The following is a 21,887-nucleotide window of genomic DNA, read 5'->3' on the forward strand; positions in this document are numbered from 1 at the left end:
AGCGCAATCAGACGATCTGCTTTCAGGCAGATCGTTGGCAGCGTGGCGACATTTCGCCTGAGACAACGGAAAATGTCACATATAAAACGGCACAGATTGTAACCACTGTCGCCTACGACCATACCACGTTGAATACACCCGATCTCGTCCGATCTCGGAAGTTAAGCAGCGTTGGGCCCAGTTAGTACTTGCATGGGTGACCGGCTGGGAATACCGGGTGTAGTAGGTCAGCTTTTGCGTTTTTTCACATTAACTCGATCAATTTGATTGTTATGCTGTATTTTTACGATTGCAACTGTTTTGCATGCGCACGTACCAATATCAATTGAATCATTTGCTGGCCGCCGCTTATTCAGATGAAAATTATAACCCAATGTATTGCATTGTATTTCAATTATGACCTCGCGCACAATTTGTAGGTGTACTAGGCCTGACACATTTTCATTATATCACAATCTCGTACTGTTTTTACCTGACGGAAAGTGCAATAAAATAACTACTCCGACAGCGAGAGCTTACTCGATCGTGTGTTTTTCGAGAAAAAGCAGGATGCCAATGATATTCGACCGCTAGCAGACTTTTCTCTCCAGTTCGTCCGAAAGTGCCTCAGCGCAATCAGACGATCTGCTTTTCTGGCAGATCGTTGGAAGCGTGGCGACATTTCGCCTGAGACAACGGAAAATGTCACATATAAAACGGCACAGATTGTAACCACTGTCGCCTACGACCATACCACGTTGAATACACCCGATCTCGTCCGATCTCGGAAGTTAAGCAGCGTTGGGCCCAGTTAGTACTTGCATGGGTGACCGGCTGGGAATACCGGGTGTAGTAGGTCAGCTTTTGCATTTTTTCACACAAACTCGATCAATTTGATCGCCATGTTGTATTTTCATATGAACTCTATCGCGCGAAGTTTATAATTGTAGTAGGCTTACCACATTTTCAATATATGACAATCTCGTACTGTTTTTACCTGGCGGAAAGTGCAATAAAATAACTACTCCGACAGCGAGAGCTTACTCGATCGTGTGTTTTTCGACCAGATACAAGAAAAAGCAGGATGCCGATGATGTTCGACCGCTAGCAGACTTTTCTCTCCAGTTCGTCCGAAAGTGCCTCAGCGCAATCAGACGATCTGCTTTTCAGGCAGATCGTTGGCAGCGTGGCGACATTTCGCCTGAGACAACGAAAATGTCACATATAAAACGGCACAGATTGTAACCACTGTCGCCTACGACCATACCACGTTGAATACACCCGATCTCGTCCGATCTCGGAAGTTAAGCAGCGTTGGGCCCAGTTAGTACTTGCATGGGTGACCGGCTGGGAATACCGGTGTAGTAGGTCAGCTTTTGCATTTTTTCACACAAACTCGATCAATTGATCGCCATGTTGTATTTTCATATGAACTCTATCGCGCGAAGTTTATAATTGTAGTAGGCTTACCACATTTTCAATATATGACAATCTCGTACTGTTTTTACCTGACGGAAAGTGCAATAAAATAACTACTCCGACAGCGAGAGCTTACTCGATCGTGTGTTTTTCGACCAGATACAAGAAAAAAGCAGGATGCCGATGATGTTCGACCGCTAGCAGACTTTTCTCTCCAGTTCGTCCGAAAGTGCCTCAGCGCAATCAGACGATCTGCTTTTCAGGCAGATCGTTGGCAGCGTGGCGACATTTCGCCTGAGACAACGGAAAATGTCACATATAAAACGGCACAGATTGTAACCACTGTCGCCTACGACCATACCACGTTGAATACACCCGATCTCGTCCGATCTCGTCCGATCTCGGAAGTTAAGCAGCGTTGGGCCCAGTTAGTACTTGCATGGGTGACCGGCTGGGAATACCGGGTGTAGTAGGTCAGCTTTTGCATTTTTTCACACAAACTCGATCATTTTGATCGCCATGTTGTATTTTCATATGAACTCTATCGCGCGAAGTTTATAATTGTAGTAGGCTTACCACATTTTCAATATATGACAATCTCGTACTGTTTTTACCTGACGGAAAGTGCAATAAAATAACTACTCCGACAGCGAGAGCTTACTCGATCGTGTGTTTTTCGACCAGATACAAGAAAAAAGCAGGATGCCGATGATGTTCGACCGCTAGCAGACTTTTCTCTCCAGTTCGTCCGAAAGTGCCTCAGCGCAATCAGACGATCTGCTTTCAGGCAGATCGTTGGCAGCGTGGCGACATTTCGCCTGAGACAACGGAAAATGTCACATATAAAACGGCACAGATTGTAACCACTGTCGCCTACGATCATACCACGTTGAATACACCCGATCTCGTCCGATCTCGGAAGTTAAGCAGCGTTGGGCCCAGTTAGTACTTGCATGGGTGACCGGCTGGGAATACCGGGTGTAGTAGGTCAGCTTTTGCATTTTTTCACACAAACTCGATCAATTTGATCGCCATGTTGTATTTTCATATGAACTCTATCGCGCGAAGTTTATAATTGTAGTAGGCTTACCACATTTTCATTATATCACAATCTCGTCCTGTTTTTACCTGACGGAAAGTGCAATAAAATAACTACTCCGACAGCGAGAGCTTACTCGATCGTGTGTTTTTCGACCAGATACAAGAAAAAAGCAGGATGCCAATGATATTCGACCGCTAGCAGACTTTTCTCTCCAGTTCGTCCGAAAGTGCCTCAGCGCAATCAGACGATCTGCTTTTCAGGCAGATCGTTGGCAGCGTGGCGACATTTCGCCTGAAACAACGGAAAATGTCACATATAATACGGCACAGATTGTAACCACTGTCGCCTACGACCATACCACGTTGAATACACCCGATCTCGTCCGATCTCGGAAGTTAAGCAGCGTTGGGCCCAGTTAGTACTTGCATGGGTGACCGGCTGGGAATACTGGGTGTAGTAGGTCTGCTTTTGCATTTTTTCACACAAACTCGATCAATTTGATTGCACGAACAACTATGATTGTCATCATTTGCTGGCCGCCGCTTATTTCAGCTATGAACTCGCGCTCAATTTGTAGGTGTACTAGGCCTAACACATTTTCATGATATCGCAATCTCGTGCCGTTGAGACATGACGAAAATTGCAATAAAATAAACTCTGACACAGAGAGCTTAATTTCCATGAGTGTTTTTTGACCAGTTCGTCCGAAAGTGCCTCAGCGCAATCTGAAATCTGCTTTTCGGGCGTCTCGTTAGCAACATGGCGTGGCGGCTTTCCGCCGGAGAGAAACCGAAAATGTCACATAAAACGGCACAGATCGTAACCACTGTCGCCTACGACCATACCACGTTGAATACAACCGATCTCGTCCGATCTCGGAAGTTAATCAGCGTTGGGCCCAGTTAGTACTTGCATGGGTGACCGGCTGGGAATACTGGGTGTAGTAGGTCGGCTTTTGCATTTTTTCACACAAACTCGATCAATTTGATTGCACGAACAACTATGAATGTCATCATTTGCTGGCCGCCGCTTATTTCAGCTATGAACTCGCGCTCAATTTGTAGGTGTACTAGGCCTAACACATTTTCATGATATCGCAATCTCTTTCCGTTGAGACATGACGAAAATTGCAATAAAATAAACTCTGACACAGAGAGCTTAATTTACATGAGTGTTTTTTGACCAGTTCGTCCGAAAGTGCCTCAGCGCAATCTGACAATATGCTTTTCGGGCGTCTCGTTGGCAGCATGGCGTGGCGGCTTTCCGCCGGAGAGAAACCGAAAATGTCACATAAAACGGCACAGATCGTAACCACTGTCGCCTACGACCATACCACGTTGAATACACCCGATATCGTCCGATCTCGGAAGTTAAGCAGCGTTGGGCCCAGTTAGTACTTGCATGGTAGACCGGCTGGGAATACCGGGTGTAGTAGGCCGGCTTTTGCGTTTTTTCACATTAACTCGATCAATTTGATCGCCATGCTGTATTTTCATATGAACTCTATCGCGCGAAGTTTATAATTGTAGTAGGCTTACCACATTTCATTATATCACAATCTCGTCCTGTTTTACCTGACGGAAAGTGCAATAAAATAACTACTCCGACAGCGAGAGCTTACTCGATCGTGTGTTTTCGACCAGATACAAGAAAAAAGCAGGATGCCAATGATATTCGACCGCTAGCAGACTTTTCTCTCCAGTTCGTCCGAAAGTGCCTCAGCGCAATCAGACGATCTGCTTTTCAGGCAGATCGTTGGCAGCGTGGCGACATTTCGCCTGAAACAACGGAAAATGTCACATATAATACGGCACAGATTGTAACGTCGACCATACCACGTTGAATACACCCGATCTCGTCCGATCTCGGAAGTTAAGCAGCGTTGGGCCCAGTTAGTACTTGCATGGGTGACCGGCTGGGAATACTGGGTGTAGTAGGTCGGCTTTTGCATTTTTTTTACACAAACTCGATCAATTTGATTGCACGAACAACTATGAATGTCATCATTTGCTGGCCGCCGCTTATTTCAGCTATGAACTCGCGCTCAATTTGTAGGTGTACTAGGCCTAACACATTTTCATGATATCGCAATCTCGTGCCGTTGAGACATGACGAAAATTGCAATAAAATAAACTCTGACACAGAGAGCTTAATTTACATGAGTGTTTTTTGACCAGTTCGTCCGAAAGTGCCTCAGCGCAATCTGACAATCTGCTTTTCGGGCGTCTCGTTAGCAGCATGGCGTGGCGGCTTTCCGCCGGAGAGAAACCGAAAATGTCACATAAAACGGCACAGATCGTAACCACTGTCGCCTACGACCATACCACGTTGAATACACCCGATCTCGTCCGATCTCGGAAGTAAAGCAGCGTTGGGCCCAGTTAGTACTTGCATGGGTGACCGGCTGGGAATACCGGGTGGAGTAGGCAGGCTTTTGCATTTTTTCACACAAATTCGATCAATTTGATTGCACGAACAACTATGAATGTCATCATTTGCTGGCCGCCGCTTTTTTCAGCTATGAACTCGCGCTCAATTTGTAGGTGTACTAGGCCTAACACATTTTCATGATATCGCAATCTCGTGCCGTTGAGTCATGACGAAAATTGCAATAAAATAAACTCTGACACGGAAAGCTTAATTCACATGAGGGTTTTTTGACCAGTTCGTCCGAAAGTGCCTCAGCGCAATCTGACAATCTGCTTTTCGGGCGTCTCGTTGGCAGCATGGCGTGGCGGCTTTCCGCCGGAGAGAAACCGAAAATGTCACATAAAACGGCACAGATCGTAACCACTGTCGCCTACGACCATACCGCGTTGAATACACCTGATCTCGTCCGATCTCGGAAGTTAAGCAGCGTTCGGCCCAGTTAGTACTTGCATGGGTGACCGGCTGGGAATACCGGGTGTAGTAGGCCGGCTTTTGCGTTTTTTCACATTAACTCGATCAATTTGATCGCCATGCTGTATTTTCATATGAACTCTATCGCGCGAAGTTTATAATTGTAGTAAGCTTGCCACATTTTAATTATATCACAATCTCGTCCTGTTTTTACCTGACGGAAAGTGCAATAAAATAACTACTCCGACAGCGAGAGCTTACTCGATCGTGTGTTTTTCGACCAGATACAAGAAAAATGCAGGATGCCAATGATATTCGACCGCTAGCAGACTTTTCTCTCCAGTTCGTCCGAAAGTGCCTCAGCGAAATCAGACGATCTGCTTTTCAGGCAGATCGTTGGCAGCGTGTTGACATTTCGCCTGAAACAACGGAAAATGTCACATATAATACGGCACAAATTGTAACCACTGTCGCCTACGACTATACCACGTTGAATACAACCGATCTCGTCCGATCTCGGAAGTTAATCAGCGTTGGGCCCAGTTAGTACTTGCATGGGTGACCGGCTGGGAATACTGGGTGTAGTAGGTCGGCTTTTGCATTTTTTCACACAAACTCGATCAATTTGATTGCACGAACAACTATGAATGTCATCATTTGCTGGCCGCCGCTTATTTCAGCTATGAACTCGCGCTCAATTTGTAGGTGTACTAGGCCTAACACATTTTCATGATATCGCAATCTCTTTCCGTTGAGACATGACGAAAATTGCAATAAAATAAACTCTGACACAGAGAGCTTAATTTACATGAGTGTTTTTTGACCAGTTCGTCCGAAAGTGCCTCAGCGCAATCAGACAATCTGCTTTTCTGGCGTCTCGTTGGTAGCATGGCGTGGCGGCTTTCCGCCGGAGAGAAACCGAAAATGTCACATAAAACGGCACAGATCGTAACCACTGTCGCCTACGACCATACCACGTTGAATACACCCGATATCGTCCGATCTCGGAAGTTAAGCAGCGTTGGGCCCAGTTAGTACTTTCATGGGTGACCGGCTGGGAATACCGGGTGTAGTAGGCCGGCTTTTGCGTTTTTTCTCATTAACTCGATCAATTTGATCGCCATGCTGTATTTTCATATGAACTCTATCGCGCGAAGTTTATAATTGTAGTAGGCTTACCACATTTTCATTATATCACAATCTCGTCCTGTTTTTACCTGACGGAAAGTGCAATAAAATAACTACTCCGACAGCGAGAGCTTACTCGATCGTGTGTTTTTCGAGAAAAAAGCAGGATGCCAATGATATTCGACCGCTAGCAGACTTTTCTCTCCAGTTCGTCCGAAAGTGCCTCAGCGCAATCAGACGATCTGCTTTTCTGGCAGATCGTTGGAAGCGTGGCGACATTTCGCCTGAGACAACGGAAAATGTCACATATAAAACGGCACAGATTGTAACCACTGTCGCCTACGACCATACCGCGTTGAATACACCCGATCTCGTCCGATCTCGGAAGTTAAGCAGCGTTGGGCCCAGTTAGTACTTGCATGGGTGACCGGCTGGGAATACCGGGTGTAGTAGGTCAGCTTTTGCATTTTTTCACACAAACTCGATCAATTTGATCGCCATGTTGTATTTTCATATGAACTCTATCGCGCGAAGTTTATAATTGTAGTAGGCTTACCACATTTTCAATATATGACAATCTCGTACTGTTTTTACCTGGCGGAAAGTGCAATAAAATAACTACTCCGACAGCGAGAGCTTACTCGATCGTGTGTTTTTCGACCAGATACAAGAAAAAAGCAGGATGCCGATGATGTTCGACCGCTAGCAGACTTTTCTCTCCAGTTCGTCCGAAAGTGCCTCAGCGCAATCAGACGATTTGCTTTTCAGGCAGATCGTTGGCAGCGTGGCGACATTTCGCCTGAGACAACGGAAAATGTCACATATAAAACGGCACAGATTGTAACCACTGTCGCCTACGACCATACCACGTTGAATACACCCGATCTCGTCCGATCTCGGAAGTTAAGCAGCGTTGGGCCCAGTTAGTACTTGCATGGGTGACCGGCTGGGAATACCGGGTGTAGTAGGTCAGCTTTTGCATTTTTTCACACAAACTCGATCAATTTGATCGCCATGTTGTATTTTCATATGAACTCTATCGCGCGAAGTTTATAATTGTAGTAGGCTTACCACATTTTCAATATATGACAATCTCGTACTGTTTTTACCTGACGGAAAGTGCAATAAAATAACTACTCCGACAGCGAGAGCTTACTCGATCGTGTGTTTTTCGACCAGATACAAGAAAAAAGCAGGATGCCGATGATGTTCGACCGCTAGCAGACTTTTCTCTCCAGTTCGTCCGAAAGTGCCTCAGCGCAATCAGACGATCTGCTTTTCAGGCAGATCGTTGGCAGCGTGGCGACATTTCGCCTGAGACAACGGAAAATGTCACATATAAAACGGCACAGATTGTAACCACTGTCGCCTACGACCATACCACGTTGAATACACCCGATCTCGTCCGATCTCGGAAGTTAAGCAGCGTTGGGCCCAGTTAGTACTTGCATGGGTGACCGGCTGGGAATACCGGGTGTAGTAGGTCAGCTTTTGCGTTTTTTCACATTAACTCGATCAATTTGATTGTTATGCTGTATTTTTACGATTGCAACTGTTTTGCATGCGCACGTACCAATATCAATTGAATCATTTGCTGGCCGCCGCTTATTCAGATGAAAATTATAACCCAATGTATTGCATTGTATTTCAATTATGACCTCGCGCACAATTTGTAGGTGTACTAGGCCTGACACATTTTCATTATATCACAATCTCGTACTGTTTTTACCTGACGGAAAGTGCAATAAAATAACTACTCCGACAGCGAGAGCTTACTCGATCGTGTGTTTTTCGAGAAAAAAGCAGGATGCCAATGATATTCGACCGCTAGCAGACTTTTCTCTCCAGTTCGTCCGAAAGTGCCTCAGCGCAATCAGACGATCTGCTTTTCTGGCAGATCGTTGGAAGCGTGGCGACATTTCGCCTGAGACAACGGAAAATGTCACATATAAAACGGCACAGATTGTAACCACTGTCGCCTACGACCATACCACGTTGAATACACCCGATCTCGTCCGATCTCGGAAGTTAAGCAGCGTTGGGCCCAGTTAGTACTTGCATGGGTGACCGGCTGGGAATACCGGGTGTAGTAGGTCAGCTTTTGCATTTTTTCACACAAACTCGATCAATTTGATCGCCATGTTGTATTTTCATATGAACTCTATCGCGCGAAGTTTATAATTGTAGTAGGCTTACCACATTTTCAATATATGACAATCTCGTACTGTTTTTACCTGGCGGAAAGTGCAATAAAATAACTACTCCGACAGCGAGAGCTTACTCGATCGTGTGTTTTTCGACCAGATACAAGAAAAAAGCAGGATGCCGATGATGTTCGACCGCTAGCAGACTTTTCTCTCCAGTTCGTCCGAAAGTGCCTCAGCGCAATCAGACGATCTGCTTTTCAGGCAGATCGTTGGCAGCGTGGCGACATTTCGCCTGAGACAACGGAAAATGTCACATATAAAACGGCACAGATTGTAACCACTGTCGCCTACGACCATACCACGTTGAATACACCCGATCTCGTCCGATCTCGGAAGTTAAGCAGCGTTGGGCCCAGTTAGTACTTGCATGGGTGACCGGCTGGGAATACCGGGTGTAGTAGGTCAGCTTTTGCATTTTTTCACACAAACTCGATCAATTTGATCGCCATGTTGTATTTTCATATGAACTCTATCGCGCGAAGTTTATAATTGTAGTAGGCTTACCACATTTTCAATATATGACAATCTCGTACTGTTTTTACCTGACGGAAAGTGCAATAAAATAACTACTCCGACAGCGAGAGCTTACTCGATCGTGTGTTTTTCGACCAGATACAAGAAAAAAGCAGGATGCCGATGATGTTCGACCGCTAGCAGACTTTTCTCTCCAGTTCGTCCGAAAGTGCCTCAGCGCAATCAGACGATCTGCTTTTCAGGCAGATCGTTGGCAGCGTGGCGACATTTCGCCTGAGACAACGGAAAATGTCACATATAAAACGGCACAGATTGTAACCACTGTCGCCTACGACCATACCACGTTGAATACACCCGATCTCGTCCGATCTCGTCCGATCTCGGAAGTTAAGCAGCGTTGGGCCCAGTTAGTACTTGCATGGGTGACCGGCTGGGAATACCGGGTGTAGTAGGTCAGCTTTTGCATTTTTTCACACAAACTCGATCATTTTGATCGCCATGTTGTATTTTCATATGAACTCTATCGCGCGAAGTTTATAATTGTAGTAGGCTTACCACATTTTCAATATATGACAATCTCGTACTGTTTTTACCTGACGGAAAGTGCAATAAAATAACTACTCCGACAGCGAGAGCTTACTCGATCGTGTGTTTTTCGACCAGATACAAGAAAAAAGCAGGATGCCGATGATGTTCGACCGCTAGCAGACTTTTCTCTCCAGTTCGTCCGAAAGTGCCTCAGCGCAATCAGACGATCTGCTTTTCAGGCAGATCGTTGGCAGCGTGGCGACATTTCGCCTGAGACAACGGAAAATGTCACATATAAAACGGCACAGATTGTAACCACTGTCGCCTACGATCATACCACGTTGAATACACCCGATCTCGTCCGATCTCGGAAGTTAAGCAGCGTTGGGCCCAGTTAGTACTTGCATGGGTGACCGGCTGGGAATACCGGGTGTAGTAGGTCAGCTTTTGCATTTTTTCACACAAACTCGATCAATTTGATCGCCATGTTGTATTTTCATATGAACTCTATCGCGCGAAGTTTATAATTGTAGTAGGCTTACCACATTTTCAATATATGACAATCTCGTACTGTTTTTACCTGACGGAAAGTGCAATAAAATAACGACTCCGACAGCGAGAGCTTACTCGATCGTGTGTTTTTCGACCAGATACAAGAAAAAAGCAGGATGCCGATGATGTTCGACCGCTAGCAGACTTTTCTCTCCAGTTCGTCCGAAAGTGCCTCAGCGCAATCAGACGATCTGCTTTTCAGGCAGATCGTTGGCAGCGTGGCGACATTTCGCCTGAGACAACGGAAAATGTCACATATAAAACGGCACAGATTGTAACCACTGTCGCCTACGACCATACCACGTTGAATACACCCGATCTCGTCCGATCTCGGAAGTTAAGCAGCGTTGGGCCCAGTTAGTACTTGCATGGGTGACCGGCTGGGAATACCGGGTGTAGTAGGTCAGCTTTTGCATTTTTTCACACAAACTCGATCAATTTGATCGCCATGTTGTATTTTCATATGAACTCTATCGCGCGAAGTTTATAATTGTAGTAGGCTTACCACATTTTCAATATATGACAATCTCGTACTGTTTTTACCTGACGGAAAGTGCAATAAAATAACTACTCCGACAGCGAGAGCTTACTCGATCGTGTGTTTTTCGACCAGATACAAGAAAAAAGCAGGATGCCGATGATGTTCGACCGCTAGCAGACTTTTCTTTCCAGTTCGTCCGAAAGTGCCTCAGCGCAATCAGACGATCTGCTTTTCAGGCAGATCGTTGGCAGCGTGGCGACATTTCGCCTGAGACAACGTAAAATGTCACATATAAAACGGCACAGATTGTAACCACTGTCGCCTACGACCATACCACGTTGAATACACCCGATCTCGTCCGATCTCGGAAGTTAAGCAGCGTTGGGCCCAGTTAGTACTTGCATGGGTGACCGGCTGGGAATACCGGGTGTAGTAGGTCAGCTTTTGCATTTTTTCACACAAACTCGATCAATTTGATCGCCATGTTGTATTTTCATATGAACTCTATCGCGCGAAGTTTATAATTGTAGTAGGCTTACCACATTTTCAATATATGACAATCTCGTACTGTTTTTACCTGACGGAAAGTGCAATAAAATAACTACTCCGACAGCGAGAGCTTACTCGATCGTGTGTTTTTCGACCAGATACAAGAAAAAAGCAGGATGCCGATGATGTTCGACCGCTAGCAGACTTTTCTCTCCAGTTCGTCCGAAAGTGCCTCAGCGCAATCAGACGATCTGCTTTTCAGGCAGATCGTTGGCAGCGTGGCGACATTTCGCCTGAGACAACGGAAAATGTCACATATAAAACGGCACAGATTGTAACCACTGTCGCCTACGACCATACCACGTTGAATACACCCGATCTCGTCCGATCTCGGAAGTTAAGCAGCGTTGGGCCCAGTTAGTACTTGCATGGGTGACCGGCTGGGAATACCGGGTGTAGTAGGTCAGCTTTTGCATTTTTTCACACAAACTCGATCAATTTGATCGCCATGTTGTATTTTCATATGAACTCTATCGCGCGAAGTTTATAATTGTAGTAGGCTTACCACATTTTCAATATATGACAATCTCGTACTGTTTTTACCTGACGGAAAGTGCAATAAAATAACTACTCCGACAGCGAGAGCTTACTCGATCGTGTGTTTTTCGACCAGATACAAGAAAAAAGCAGGATGCCGATGATGTTCGACCGCTAGCAGACTTTTCTCTCCAGTTCGTCCGAAAGTGCCTCAGCGCAATCAGACGATCTGCTTTTCAGGCAGATCGTTGGCAGCGTGGCGACATTTCGCCTGAGACAACGGAAAATGTCACATATAAAACGGCACAGATTGTAACCACTGTCGCCTACGACCATACCACGTTGAATACACCCGATCTCGTCCGATCTCGGAAGTTAAGCAGCGTTGGGCCCAGTTAGTACTTGCATGGGTGACCGGCTGGGAATACCGGGTGTAGTAGGTCAGCTTTTGCGTTTTTTCACATTAACTCGATCAATTTGATTGTTATGCTGTATTTTTACGATTGCAACTGTTTTGCATGCGCACGTACCAATACCAATTGAATCATTTGCTGGCCGCCGCTTATTCAGATGAAAATTATAACCCAATGTATTGCATTGTATTTCAATTATGACCTCGCGCACAATTTGTAGGTGTACTAGGCCTGACACATTTTCATTATATCACAATCTCGTACTGTTTTTACCTGACGGAAAGTGCAATAAAATAACTACTCCGACAGCGAGAGCTTACTCGATCGTGTGTTTTTCGAGAAAAAAGCAGGATGCCAATGATATTCGACCGCTAGCAGACTTTTCTCTCCAGTTCGTCCGAAAGTGCCTCAGCGCAATCAGACGATCTGCTTTTCTGGCAGATCGTTGGAAGCGTGGCGACATTTCGCCTGAGACAACGGAAAATGTCACATATAAAACGGCACAGATTGTAACCACTGTCGCCTACGACCATACCACGTTGAATACACCCGATCTCGTCCGATCTCGGAAGTTAAGCAGCGTTGGGCCCAGTTAGTACTTGCATGGGTGACCGGCTGGGAATACCGGGTGTAGTAGGTCAGCTTTTGCATTTTTTCACACAAACTCGATCAATTTGATCGCCATGTTGTATTTTCATATGAACTCTATCGCGCGAAGTTTATAATTGTAGTAGGCTTACCACATTTTCAATATATGACAATCTCGTACTGTTTTTACCTGACGGAAAGTGCAATAAAATAACTACTCCGACAGCGAGAGCTTACTCGATCGTGTGTTTTTCGACCAGATACAAGAAAAAAGCAGGATGCCGATGATGTTCGACCGCTAGCAGACTTTTCTTTCCAGTTCGTCCGAAAGTGCCTCAGCGCAATCAGACGATCTGCTTTTCAGGCAGATCGTTGGCAGCGTGGCGACATTTCGCCTGAGACAACGGAAAATGTCACATATAAAACGGCACAGATTGTAACCACTGTCGCCTACGACCATACCACGTTGAATACACCCGATCTCGTCCGATCTCGGAAGTTAAGCAGCGTTGGGCCCAGTTAGTACTTGCATGGGTGACCGGCTGGGAATACCGGGTGTAGTAGGTCAGCTTTTGCATTTTTTCACACAAACTCGATCAATTTGATCGCCATGTTGTATATTCATATGAACTCTATCGCGCGAAGTTTATAATTGTAGTAGGCTTACCACATTTTCAATATATGACAATCTCGTACTGTTTTTACCTGACGGAAAGTGCAATAAAATAACTACTCCGGCAGCGAGAGCTTACTCGATCGTGTGTTTTTCGACCAGATACAAGAAAAAAGCAGGATGCCGATGATGTTCGACCGCTAGCAGACTTTTCTCTCCAGTTCGTCCGAAAGTGCCTCAGCGCAATCAGACGATCTGCTTTTCAGGCAGATCGTTGGCAGCGTGGCGACATTTCGCCTGAGACAACGGAAAATGTCACATATAAAACGGCACAGATTGTAACCACTGTCGCCTACGACCATACCACGTTGAATACACCCGATCTCGTCCGATCTCGGAAGTTAAGCAGCGTTGGGCCCAGTTAGTACTTGCATGGGTGACCGGCTGGGAATACCGGGTGTAGTAGGTCAGCTTTTGCATTTTTTCACACAAACTCGATCAATTTGATCGCCATGTTGTATTTTCATATGAACTCTATCGCGCGAAGTTTATAATTGTAGTAGGCTTACCACATTTTCAATATATGACAATCTCGTACTGTTTTTACCTGGCGGAAAGTGCAATAAAATAACTACTCCGACAGCGAGAGCTTACTCGATCGTGTGTTTTTCGACCAGATACAAGAAAAAAGCAGGATGCCGATGATGTTCGACCGCTAGCAGACTTTTCTCTCCAGTTCGTCCGAAAGTGCCTCAGCGCAATCAGACGATCTGCTTTTCAGGCAGATCGTTGGCAGCGTGGCGACATTTCGCCTGAGACAACGGAAAATGTCACATATAAAACGGCACAGATTGTAACCACTGTCGCCTACGACCATACCACGTTGAATACACCCGATCTCGTCCGATCTCGGAAGTTAAGCAGCGTTGGGCCCAGTTAGTACTTGCATGGGTGACCGGCTGGGAATACCGGGTGTAGTAGGTCAGCTTTTGCATTTTTTCACACAAACTCGATCAATTTGATCGCCATGTTGTATTTTCATATGAACTCTATCGCGCGAAGTTTATAATTGTAGTAGGCTTACCACATTTTCAATATATGACAATCTCGTACTGTTTTTACCTGACGGAAAGTGCAATAAAATAACTACTCCGACAGCGAGAGCTTACTCGATCGTGTGTTTTTCGACCAGATACAAGAAAAAAGCAGGATGCCGATGATGTTCGACCGCTAGCAGACTTTTCTCTCCAGTTCGTCCGAAAGTGCCTCAGCGCAATCAGACGATCTGCTTTTCAGGCAGATCGTTGGCAGCGTGGCGACATTTCGCCTGAGACAACGGAAAATGTCACATATAAAACGGCACAGATTGTAACCACTGTCGCCTACGACCATACCACGTTGAATACACCCGATCTCGTCCGATCTCGTCCGATCTCGGAAGTTAAGCAGCGTTGGGCCCAGTTAGTACTTGCATGGGTGACCGGCTGGGAATACCGGGTGTAGTAGGTCAGCTTTTGCATTTTTTCACACAAACTCGATCATTTTGATCGCCATGTTGTATTTTCATATGAACTCTATCGCGCGAAGTTTATAATTGTAGTAGGCTTACCACATTTTCAATATATGACAATCTCGTACTGTTTTTACCTGACGGAAAGTGCAATAAAATAACTACTCCGACAGCGAGAGCTTACTCGATCGTGTGTTTTTCGACCAGATACAAGAAAAAAGCAGGATGCCGATGATGTTCGACCGCTAGCAGACTTTTCTCTCCAGTTCGTCCGAAAGTGCCTCAGCGCAATCAGACGATCTGCTTTTCAGGCAGATCGTTGGCAGCGTGGCGACATTTCGCCTGAGACAACGGAAAATGTCACATATAAAACGGCACAGATTGTAACCACTGTCGCCTACGATCATACCACGTTGAATACACCCGATCTCGTCCGATCTCGGAAGTTAAGCAGCGTTGGGCCCAGTTAGTACTTGCATGGGTGACCGGCTGGGAATACCGGGTGTAGTAGGTCAGCTTTTGCATTTTTTCACACAAACTCGATCAATTTGATCGCCATGTTGTATTTTCATATGAACTCTATCGCGCGAAGTTTATAATTGTAGTAGGCTTACCACATTTTCAATATATGACAATCTCGTACTGTTTTTACCTGACGGAAAGTGCAATAAAATAACGACTCCGACAGCGAGAGCTTACTCGATCGTGTGTTTTTCGACCAGATACAAGAAAAAAGCAGGATGCCGATGATGTTCGACCGCTAGCAGACTTTTCTCTCCAGTTCGTCCGAAAGTGCCTCAGCGCAATCAGACGATCTGCTTTTCAGGCAGATCGTTGGCAGCGTGGCGACATTTCGCCTGAGACAACGGAAAATGTCACATATAAAACGGCACAGATTGTAACCACTGTCGCCTACGACCATACCACGTTGAATACACCCGATCTCGTCCGATCTCGGAAGTTAAGCAGCGTTGGGCCCAGTTAGTACTTGCATGGGTGACCGGCTGGGAATACCGGGTGTAGTAGGTCAGCTTTTGCATTTTTTCACACAAACTCGATCAATTTGATCGCCATGTTGTATTTTCATATGAACTCTATCGCGCGAAGTTTATAATTGTAGTAGGCTTACCACATTTTCAATATATGACAATCTCGTACTGTTTTTACCTGACGGAAAGTGCAATAAAATAACTACTCCGACAGCGAGAGCTTACTCGATCGTGTGTTTTTCGACCAGATACAAGAAAAAAGCAGGATGCCGATGATGTTCGACCGCTAGCAGACTTTTCTTTCCAGTTCGTCCGAAAGTGCCTCAGCGCAATCAGACGATCTGCTTTTCAGGCAGATCGTTGGCAGCGTGGCGACATTTCGCCTGAGACAACGTAAAATGTCACATATAAAACGGCACAGATTGTAACCACTGTCGCCTACGACCATACCACGTTGAATACACCCGATCTCGTCCGATCTCGGAAGTTAAGCAGCGTTGGGCCCAGTTAGTACTTGCATGGGTGACCGGCTGGGAATACCGGGTGTAGTAGGTCAGCTTTTGCATTTTTTCACACAAACTCGATCAATTTGATCGCCATGTTGTATTTTCATATGAACTCTATCGCGCGAAGTTTATAATTGTAGTAGGCTTACCACATTTTCAATATATGACAATCTCGTACTGTTTTTACCTGACGGAAAGTGCAATAAAATAACTACTCCGACAGCGAGAGCTTACTCGATCGTGTGTTTTTCGACCAGATACAAGAAAAAAGCAGGATGCCGATGATGTTCGACCGCTAGCAGACTTTTCTCTCCAGTTCGTCCGAAAGTGCCTCAGCGCAATCAGACGATCTGCTTTTCAGGCAGATCGTTGGCAGCGTGGCGACATTTCGCCTGAGACAACGGAAAATGTCACATATAAAACGGCACAGATTGTAACCACTGTCGCCTACGACCATACCACGTTGAATACACCCGATCTCGTCCGATCTCGGAAGTTAAGCAGCGTTGGGCCCAGTTAGTACTTGCATGGGTGACCGGCTGGGAATACCGGGTGTAGTAGGTCAGCTTTTGCATTTTTTCACACAAACTCGATCAATTTGATCGCCATGTTGTATTTTCATATGAACTCTATCGCGCGAAGTTTATAATTGTAGTAGGCTTACCACATTTTCAATATATGACAATCTCGTACTGTTTTTACCTGACGGAAAGTGCAATAAAATAACTACTCCGACAGCGAGAGCTTACTCGATCGTGTGTTTTTCGACCAGATACAAGAAAAAAGCAGGATGCCGATGATGTTCGACCGCTAGCAGACTTTTCTCTCCAGTTCGTCCGAAAGTGCCTCAGCGCAATCAGACGATCTGCTTTTCAGGCAGATCGTTGGCAGCGTGGCGACATTTCGCCTGAGACAACGGAAAATGTCACATATAAAACGGCACAGATTGTAACCACTGTCGCCTACGACCATACCACGTTGAATACACCCGATCTCGTCCGATCTCGGAAGTTAAGCAGCGTTGGGCCCAGTTAGTACTTGCATGGGTGACCGGCTGGGAATACCGGGTGTAGTAGGTCAGCTTTTGCGTTTTTTCACATTAACTCGATCAATTTGATTGTTATGCTGTATTTTTACGATTGCAACTGTTTTGCATGCGCACGTACCAATACCAATTGAATCATTTGCTGGCCGCCGCTTATTCAGATGAAAATTATAACCCAATGTATTGCATTGTATTTCAATTATGACCTCGCGCACAATTTGTAGGTGTACTAGGCCTGACACATTTTCATTATATCACAATCTCGTACTGTTTTTACCTGACGGAAAGTGCAATAAAATAACTACTCCGACAGCGAGAGCTTACTCGATCGTGTGTTTTTCGAGAAAAAAGCAGGATGCCAATGATATTCGACCGCTAGCAGACTTTTCTCTCCAGTTCGTCCGAAAGTGCCTCAGCGCAATCAGACGATCTGCTTTTCTGGCAGATCGTTGGAAGCGTGGCGACATTTCGCCTGAGACAACGGAAAATGTCACATATAAAACGGCACAGATTGTAACCACTGTCGCCTACGACCATACCACGTTGAATACACCCGATCTCGTCCGATCTCGGAAGTTAAGCAGCGTTGGGCCCAGTTAGTACTTGCATGGGTGACCGGCTGGGAATACCGGGTGTAGTAGGTCAGCTTTTGCATTTTTTCACACAAACTCGATCAATTTGATCGCCATGTTGTATTTTCATATGAACTCTATCGCGCGAAGTTTATAATTGTAGTAGGCTTACCACATTTTCAATATATGACAATCTCGTACTGTTTTTACCTGACGGAAAGTGCAATAAAATAACTACTCCGACAGCGAGAGCTTACTCGATCGTGTGTTTTTCGACCAGATACAAGAAAAAAGCAGGATGCCGATGATGTTCGACCGCTAGCAGACTTTTCTTTCCAGTTCGTCCGAAAGTGCCTCAGCGCAATCAGACGATCTGCTTTTCAGGCAGATCGTTGGCAGCGTGGCGACATTTCGCCTGAGACAACGGAAAATGTCACATATAAAACGGCACAGATTGTAACCACTGTCGCCTACGACCATACCACGTTGAATACACCCGATCTCGTCCGATCTCGGAAGTTAAGCAGCGTTGGGCCCAGTTAGTACTTGCATGGGTGACCGGCTGGGAATACCGGGTGTAGTAGGTCAGCTTTTGCATTTTTTCACACAAACTCGATCAATTTGATCGCCATGTTGTATATTCATATGAACTCTATCGCGCGAAGTTTATAATTGTAGTAGGCTTACCACATTTTCAATATATGACAATCTCGTACTGTTTTTACCTGACGGAAAGTGCAATAAAATAACTACTCCGGCAGCGAGAGCTTACTCGATCGTGTGTTTTTCGACCAGATACAAGAAAAAAGCAGGATGCCGATGATGTTCGACCGCTAGCAGACTTTTCTCTCCAGTTCGTCCGAAAGTGCCTCAGCGCAATCAGACGATCTGCTTTTCAGGCAGATCGTTGGCAGCGTGGCGACATTTCGCCTGAGACAACGGAAAATGTCACATATAAAACGGCACAGATTGTAACCACTGTCGCCTACGACCATACCACGTTGAATACACCCGATCTCGTCCGATCTCGGACGTTAAGCAGCGTTGGGCCCAGTTAGTACTTGCATGGGTGACCGGCTGGGAATACCGGGTGTAGTAGGTCAGCTTTTGCGTTTTTTCACATTAACTCGATCAATTTGATTGTTATGCTGTATTTTTACGATTGCAACTGTTTTGCATGCGCACGTACCAATATCAATTGAATCATTTGCTGGCCGCCGCTTATTCAGATGAAAATTATAACCCAATGTATTGCATTGTATTTCAATTATGACCTCGCGCACAATTTGTAGGTGTACTAGGCCTGACACATTTTCATTATATCACAATCTCGTACTGTTTTTACCTGACGGAAAGTGCAATAAAATAACTACTCCGACAGCGAGAGCTTACTCGATCGTGTGTTTTTCGAGAAAAAAGCAGGATGCCAATGATATTCGACCGCTAGCAGACTTTTCTCTCCAGTTCGTCCGAAAGTGCCTCAGCGCAATCAGACGATCTGCTTTTCTGGCAGATCGTTGGAAGCGTGGCGACATTTCGCCTGAGACAACGGAAAATGTCACATATAAAACGGCACAGATTGTAACCACTGTCGCCTACGACCATACCACGTTGAATACACCCGATCTCGTCCGATCTCGGAAGTTAAGCAGCGTTGGGCCCAGTTAGTACTTGCATGGGTGACCGGCTGGGAATACCGGGTGTAGTAGGTCAGCTTTTGCATTTTTTCACACAAACTCGATCAATTTGATCGCCATGTTGTATTTTCATATGAACTCTATCGCGCGAAGTTTATAATTGTAGTAGGCTTACTACATTTTCAATATATGACAATCTCGTACTGTTTTTACCTGACGGAAAGTGCAATAAAATAACTACTCCGACAGCGAGAGCTTACTCGATCGTGTGTTTTTCGACCAGATACAAGAAAAAAGCAGGATGCCGATGATGTTCGACCGCTAGCAGACTTTTCTTTCCAGTTCGTCCGAAAGTGCCTCAGCGCAATCAGACGATCTGCTTTTCAGGCAGATCGTTGGCAGCGTGGCGACATTTCGCCTGAGACAACGGAAAATGTCACATATAAAACGGCACAGATTGTAACTACTGTCGCCTACGACCATACCACGTTGAATACACCCGATCTCGTCCGATCTCGGAAGTTAAGCAGCGTTGGGCCCAGTTAGTACTTGCATGGGTGACCGGCTGGGAATACCGGGTGTAGTAGGTCAGCTTTTGCATTTTTTCACACAAACTCGATCAATTTGATCGCCATGTTGTATTTTCATATGAACTCTATCGCGCGAAGTTTATAATTGTAGTAGGCTTACCACATTTTCAATATATGACAATCTCGTACTGTTTTTACCTGACGGAAAGTGCAATAAAATAACTACTCCGACAGCGAGAGCTTACTCGATCGTGTGTTTTTCGACCAGATACAAGAAAAAAGCAGGATGCCGATGATGTTCGACCGCTAGCAGACTTTTCTCTCCAGTTCGTCCGAAAGTGCCTCAGCGCAATCAGACGATCTGCTTTTCAGGCAGATCGTTGGCAGCGTGGCGACATTTCGCCTGAGACAACGGAAAATGTCACATATAAAACGGCACAGATTGTAACCACTGTCGCCTACGACCATACCACGTTGAATACACCCGATCTCGTCCGATCTCGGAAGTTAAGCAGCGTTGGGCCCAGTTAGTACTTGCATGGGTGACCGGCTGGGAATACCGGGTGTAGTAGGTCAGCTTTTGCGTTTTTTCACATTAACTCGATCAATTTGATTGTTATGCTGTATTTTTACGATTGCAACTGTTTTGCATGCGCACGTACCAATATCAATTGAATCATTTGCTGGCCGCCGCTTATTCAGATGAAAATTATAACCCAATGTATTGCATTGTATTTCAATTATGACCTCGCGCACAATTTGTAGGTGTACTAGGCCTGACACATTTTCATTATATCACAATCTCGTACTGTTTTTACCTGACGGAAAGTGCAATAAAATAACTACTCCGACAGCGAGAGCTTACTCGATCGTGTGTTTTTCGAGAAAAAAGCAGGATGCCAATGATATTCGACCGCTAGCAGACTTTTCTCTCCAGTTCGTCCGAAAGTGCCTCAGCGCAATCAGACGATCTGCTTTTCGGGCGTCTCGTTAGCAACATGGCGTGGCGGCTTTCCGCCGGAGAGAAACCGAAAATGTCACATAAAACGGCACAGATCGTAACCACTGTCGCCTACGACCATACCACGTTGAATACAACCGATCTCGTCCGATCTCGGAAGTTAATCAGCGTTGGGCCCAGTTAGTACTTGCATGGGTGACCGGCTGGGAATACTGGGTGTAGTAGGTCGGCTTTTGCATTTTTTCACACAAACTCGATCAATTTGATTGCACGAACAACTATGAATGTCATCATTTGCTGGCCGCCGCTTATTTCAGCTATGAACTCGCGCTCAATTTGTAGGTGTACTAGGCCTAACACATTTTCATGATATCGCAATCTCTTTCCGTTGAGACATGACGAAAATTGCAATAAAATAAACTCTGACACAGAGAGCTTAATTTACATGAGTGTTTTTTGACCAGTTCGTCCGAAAGTGCCTCAGCGCAATCTGACAATATGCTTTTCGGGCGTCTCGTTGGCAGCATGGCGTGGCGGCTTTCCGCCGGAGAGAAACCGAAAATGTCACATAAAACGGCACAGATCGTAACCACTGTCGCCTACGACCATACCACGTTGAATACACCCGATATCGTCCGATCTCGGAAGTTAAGCAGCGTTGGGCCCAGTTAGTACTTGCATGGTAGACCGGCTGGGAATACCGGGTGTAGTAGGCCGGCTTTTGCGTTTTTTCACATTAACTCGATCAATTTGATCGCCATGCTGTATTTTCATATGAACTCTATCGCGCGAAGTTTATAATTGTAGTAGGCTTACCACATTTTCATTATATCACAATCTCGTCCT

General features: G+C 45.5%; 36 non-coding genes and 6 pseudogenes across 36 annotated transcripts; all 42 read left to right on the forward strand.

Moving 5' to 3' along the window:
* The first annotated feature begins 110 nt into the window (after window positions 1-110).
* LOC145432618 (5S ribosomal RNA) lies at window positions 111-229 on the forward strand. The gene has a single exon (XR_013912892.1). It is a non-coding gene; the product is annotated as a 5S ribosomal RNA (ribosomal RNA).
* A 490-nt stretch (window positions 230-719) lies between these two features.
* LOC145432630 (5S ribosomal RNA) lies at window positions 720-838 on the forward strand. Its single transcript, XR_013912904.1, has one exon. It is a non-coding gene; the product is annotated as a 5S ribosomal RNA (ribosomal RNA).
* Window positions 839-1,232: 394 nt separating this feature from the next.
* LOC145432530 (5S ribosomal RNA) lies at window positions 1,233-1,350 on the forward strand. The gene has a single exon (XR_013912829.1). It is a non-coding gene; the product is annotated as a 5S ribosomal RNA (ribosomal RNA).
* Window positions 1,351-1,745: 395 nt separating this feature from the next.
* LOC145432590 (5S ribosomal RNA) lies at window positions 1,746-1,874 on the forward strand (annotated as a pseudogene).
* A 395-nt stretch (window positions 1,875-2,269) lies between these two features.
* LOC145432514 (5S ribosomal RNA) lies at window positions 2,270-2,388 on the forward strand. Its single transcript, XR_013912814.1, has one exon. It is a non-coding gene; the product is annotated as a 5S ribosomal RNA (ribosomal RNA).
* A 396-nt stretch (window positions 2,389-2,784) lies between these two features.
* Window positions 2,785-2,903, forward strand: LOC145460069 (5S ribosomal RNA). Its single transcript, XR_013921685.1, has one exon. It is a non-coding gene; the product is annotated as a 5S ribosomal RNA (ribosomal RNA).
* Window positions 2,904-3,271: 368 nt separating this feature from the next.
* LOC145432536 (5S ribosomal RNA) lies at window positions 3,272-3,390 on the forward strand. Its single transcript, XR_013912834.1, has one exon. It is a non-coding gene; the product is annotated as a 5S ribosomal RNA (ribosomal RNA).
* Window positions 3,391-3,759: 369 nt separating this feature from the next.
* On the forward strand, window positions 3,760-3,878 carry LOC145432581 (5S ribosomal RNA; annotated as a pseudogene).
* Window positions 3,879-4,261: 383 nt separating this feature from the next.
* Window positions 4,262-4,380, forward strand: LOC145432549 (5S ribosomal RNA). The gene has a single exon (XR_013912847.1). It is a non-coding gene; the product is annotated as a 5S ribosomal RNA (ribosomal RNA).
* A 370-nt stretch (window positions 4,381-4,750) lies between these two features.
* Window positions 4,751-4,869, forward strand: LOC145432553 (5S ribosomal RNA). Its single transcript, XR_013912850.1, has one exon. It is a non-coding gene; the product is annotated as a 5S ribosomal RNA (ribosomal RNA).
* Window positions 4,870-5,238: 369 nt separating this feature from the next.
* Window positions 5,239-5,357, forward strand: LOC145432574 (5S ribosomal RNA; annotated as a pseudogene).
* Window positions 5,358-5,753: 396 nt separating this feature from the next.
* Window positions 5,754-5,872, forward strand: LOC145432568 (5S ribosomal RNA). Its single transcript, XR_013912864.1, has one exon. It is a non-coding gene; the product is annotated as a 5S ribosomal RNA (ribosomal RNA).
* A 369-nt stretch (window positions 5,873-6,241) lies between these two features.
* On the forward strand, window positions 6,242-6,360 carry LOC145432562 (5S ribosomal RNA). Its single transcript, XR_013912859.1, has one exon. It is a non-coding gene; the product is annotated as a 5S ribosomal RNA (ribosomal RNA).
* Window positions 6,361-6,746: 386 nt separating this feature from the next.
* Window positions 6,747-6,865, forward strand: LOC145432512 (5S ribosomal RNA). The gene has a single exon (XR_013912812.1). It is a non-coding gene; the product is annotated as a 5S ribosomal RNA (ribosomal RNA).
* A 396-nt stretch (window positions 6,866-7,261) lies between these two features.
* Window positions 7,262-7,380, forward strand: LOC145460075 (5S ribosomal RNA). Its single transcript, XR_013921691.1, has one exon. It is a non-coding gene; the product is annotated as a 5S ribosomal RNA (ribosomal RNA).
* Window positions 7,381-7,776: 396 nt separating this feature from the next.
* Window positions 7,777-7,895, forward strand: LOC145460087 (5S ribosomal RNA). The gene has a single exon (XR_013921702.1). It is a non-coding gene; the product is annotated as a 5S ribosomal RNA (ribosomal RNA).
* A 491-nt stretch (window positions 7,896-8,386) lies between these two features.
* On the forward strand, window positions 8,387-8,505 carry LOC145460099 (5S ribosomal RNA). The gene has a single exon (XR_013921713.1). It is a non-coding gene; the product is annotated as a 5S ribosomal RNA (ribosomal RNA).
* Window positions 8,506-8,901: 396 nt separating this feature from the next.
* LOC145432499 (5S ribosomal RNA) lies at window positions 8,902-9,020 on the forward strand. Its single transcript, XR_013912800.1, has one exon. It is a non-coding gene; the product is annotated as a 5S ribosomal RNA (ribosomal RNA).
* A 396-nt stretch (window positions 9,021-9,416) lies between these two features.
* On the forward strand, window positions 9,417-9,545 carry LOC145432591 (5S ribosomal RNA; annotated as a pseudogene).
* A 396-nt stretch (window positions 9,546-9,941) lies between these two features.
* On the forward strand, window positions 9,942-10,060 carry LOC145432515 (5S ribosomal RNA). Its single transcript, XR_013912815.1, has one exon. It is a non-coding gene; the product is annotated as a 5S ribosomal RNA (ribosomal RNA).
* A 396-nt stretch (window positions 10,061-10,456) lies between these two features.
* LOC145432511 (5S ribosomal RNA) lies at window positions 10,457-10,575 on the forward strand. The gene has a single exon (XR_013912811.1). It is a non-coding gene; the product is annotated as a 5S ribosomal RNA (ribosomal RNA).
* Window positions 10,576-10,971: 396 nt separating this feature from the next.
* LOC145432523 (5S ribosomal RNA) lies at window positions 10,972-11,090 on the forward strand. The gene has a single exon (XR_013912822.1). It is a non-coding gene; the product is annotated as a 5S ribosomal RNA (ribosomal RNA).
* A 396-nt stretch (window positions 11,091-11,486) lies between these two features.
* Window positions 11,487-11,605, forward strand: LOC145432535 (5S ribosomal RNA). The gene has a single exon (XR_013912833.1). It is a non-coding gene; the product is annotated as a 5S ribosomal RNA (ribosomal RNA).
* Window positions 11,606-12,001: 396 nt separating this feature from the next.
* On the forward strand, window positions 12,002-12,120 carry LOC145432546 (5S ribosomal RNA). The gene has a single exon (XR_013912844.1). It is a non-coding gene; the product is annotated as a 5S ribosomal RNA (ribosomal RNA).
* Window positions 12,121-12,611: 491 nt separating this feature from the next.
* On the forward strand, window positions 12,612-12,730 carry LOC145432558 (5S ribosomal RNA). Its single transcript, XR_013912855.1, has one exon. It is a non-coding gene; the product is annotated as a 5S ribosomal RNA (ribosomal RNA).
* A 396-nt stretch (window positions 12,731-13,126) lies between these two features.
* Window positions 13,127-13,245, forward strand: LOC145432570 (5S ribosomal RNA). Its single transcript, XR_013912866.1, has one exon. It is a non-coding gene; the product is annotated as a 5S ribosomal RNA (ribosomal RNA).
* Window positions 13,246-13,641: 396 nt separating this feature from the next.
* LOC145432583 (5S ribosomal RNA) lies at window positions 13,642-13,760 on the forward strand. Its single transcript, XR_013912871.1, has one exon. It is a non-coding gene; the product is annotated as a 5S ribosomal RNA (ribosomal RNA).
* A 396-nt stretch (window positions 13,761-14,156) lies between these two features.
* On the forward strand, window positions 14,157-14,275 carry LOC145432594 (5S ribosomal RNA). Its single transcript, XR_013912872.1, has one exon. It is a non-coding gene; the product is annotated as a 5S ribosomal RNA (ribosomal RNA).
* Window positions 14,276-14,671: 396 nt separating this feature from the next.
* Window positions 14,672-14,800, forward strand: LOC145432592 (5S ribosomal RNA; annotated as a pseudogene).
* Window positions 14,801-15,196: 396 nt separating this feature from the next.
* Window positions 15,197-15,315, forward strand: LOC145432516 (5S ribosomal RNA). Its single transcript, XR_013912816.1, has one exon. It is a non-coding gene; the product is annotated as a 5S ribosomal RNA (ribosomal RNA).
* Window positions 15,316-15,711: 396 nt separating this feature from the next.
* On the forward strand, window positions 15,712-15,830 carry LOC145432597 (5S ribosomal RNA). Its single transcript, XR_013912873.1, has one exon. It is a non-coding gene; the product is annotated as a 5S ribosomal RNA (ribosomal RNA).
* Window positions 15,831-16,226: 396 nt separating this feature from the next.
* Window positions 16,227-16,345, forward strand: LOC145432599 (5S ribosomal RNA). Its single transcript, XR_013912874.1, has one exon. It is a non-coding gene; the product is annotated as a 5S ribosomal RNA (ribosomal RNA).
* A 396-nt stretch (window positions 16,346-16,741) lies between these two features.
* LOC145432600 (5S ribosomal RNA) lies at window positions 16,742-16,860 on the forward strand. Its single transcript, XR_013912875.1, has one exon. It is a non-coding gene; the product is annotated as a 5S ribosomal RNA (ribosomal RNA).
* A 396-nt stretch (window positions 16,861-17,256) lies between these two features.
* On the forward strand, window positions 17,257-17,375 carry LOC145432601 (5S ribosomal RNA). The gene has a single exon (XR_013912876.1). It is a non-coding gene; the product is annotated as a 5S ribosomal RNA (ribosomal RNA).
* Window positions 17,376-17,866: 491 nt separating this feature from the next.
* LOC145432602 (5S ribosomal RNA) lies at window positions 17,867-17,985 on the forward strand. Its single transcript, XR_013912877.1, has one exon. It is a non-coding gene; the product is annotated as a 5S ribosomal RNA (ribosomal RNA).
* A 396-nt stretch (window positions 17,986-18,381) lies between these two features.
* LOC145432603 (5S ribosomal RNA) lies at window positions 18,382-18,500 on the forward strand. Its single transcript, XR_013912878.1, has one exon. It is a non-coding gene; the product is annotated as a 5S ribosomal RNA (ribosomal RNA).
* A 396-nt stretch (window positions 18,501-18,896) lies between these two features.
* On the forward strand, window positions 18,897-19,015 carry LOC145432526 (5S ribosomal RNA). The gene has a single exon (XR_013912825.1). It is a non-coding gene; the product is annotated as a 5S ribosomal RNA (ribosomal RNA).
* A 491-nt stretch (window positions 19,016-19,506) lies between these two features.
* Window positions 19,507-19,625, forward strand: LOC145432604 (5S ribosomal RNA). Its single transcript, XR_013912879.1, has one exon. It is a non-coding gene; the product is annotated as a 5S ribosomal RNA (ribosomal RNA).
* Window positions 19,626-20,021: 396 nt separating this feature from the next.
* LOC145432605 (5S ribosomal RNA) lies at window positions 20,022-20,140 on the forward strand. Its single transcript, XR_013912880.1, has one exon. It is a non-coding gene; the product is annotated as a 5S ribosomal RNA (ribosomal RNA).
* Window positions 20,141-20,536: 396 nt separating this feature from the next.
* LOC145432607 (5S ribosomal RNA) lies at window positions 20,537-20,655 on the forward strand. The gene has a single exon (XR_013912882.1). It is a non-coding gene; the product is annotated as a 5S ribosomal RNA (ribosomal RNA).
* A 495-nt stretch (window positions 20,656-21,150) lies between these two features.
* On the forward strand, window positions 21,151-21,269 carry LOC145432537 (5S ribosomal RNA). The gene has a single exon (XR_013912835.1). It is a non-coding gene; the product is annotated as a 5S ribosomal RNA (ribosomal RNA).
* Window positions 21,270-21,638: 369 nt separating this feature from the next.
* Window positions 21,639-21,757, forward strand: LOC145432584 (5S ribosomal RNA; annotated as a pseudogene).
* The last annotated feature ends 130 nt before the right edge of the window (window positions 21,758-21,887 follow it).

Source organism: Botryllus schlosseri, unplaced genomic scaffold (assembly GCF_051294905.1).
Source record: "Botryllus schlosseri isolate E-star unplaced genomic scaffold, Bs_hap1 Bs48a, whole genome shotgun sequence".
NCBI classification, from domain to species: Eukaryota; Metazoa; Chordata; class Ascidiacea; order Stolidobranchia; family Styelidae; genus Botryllus; species Botryllus schlosseri.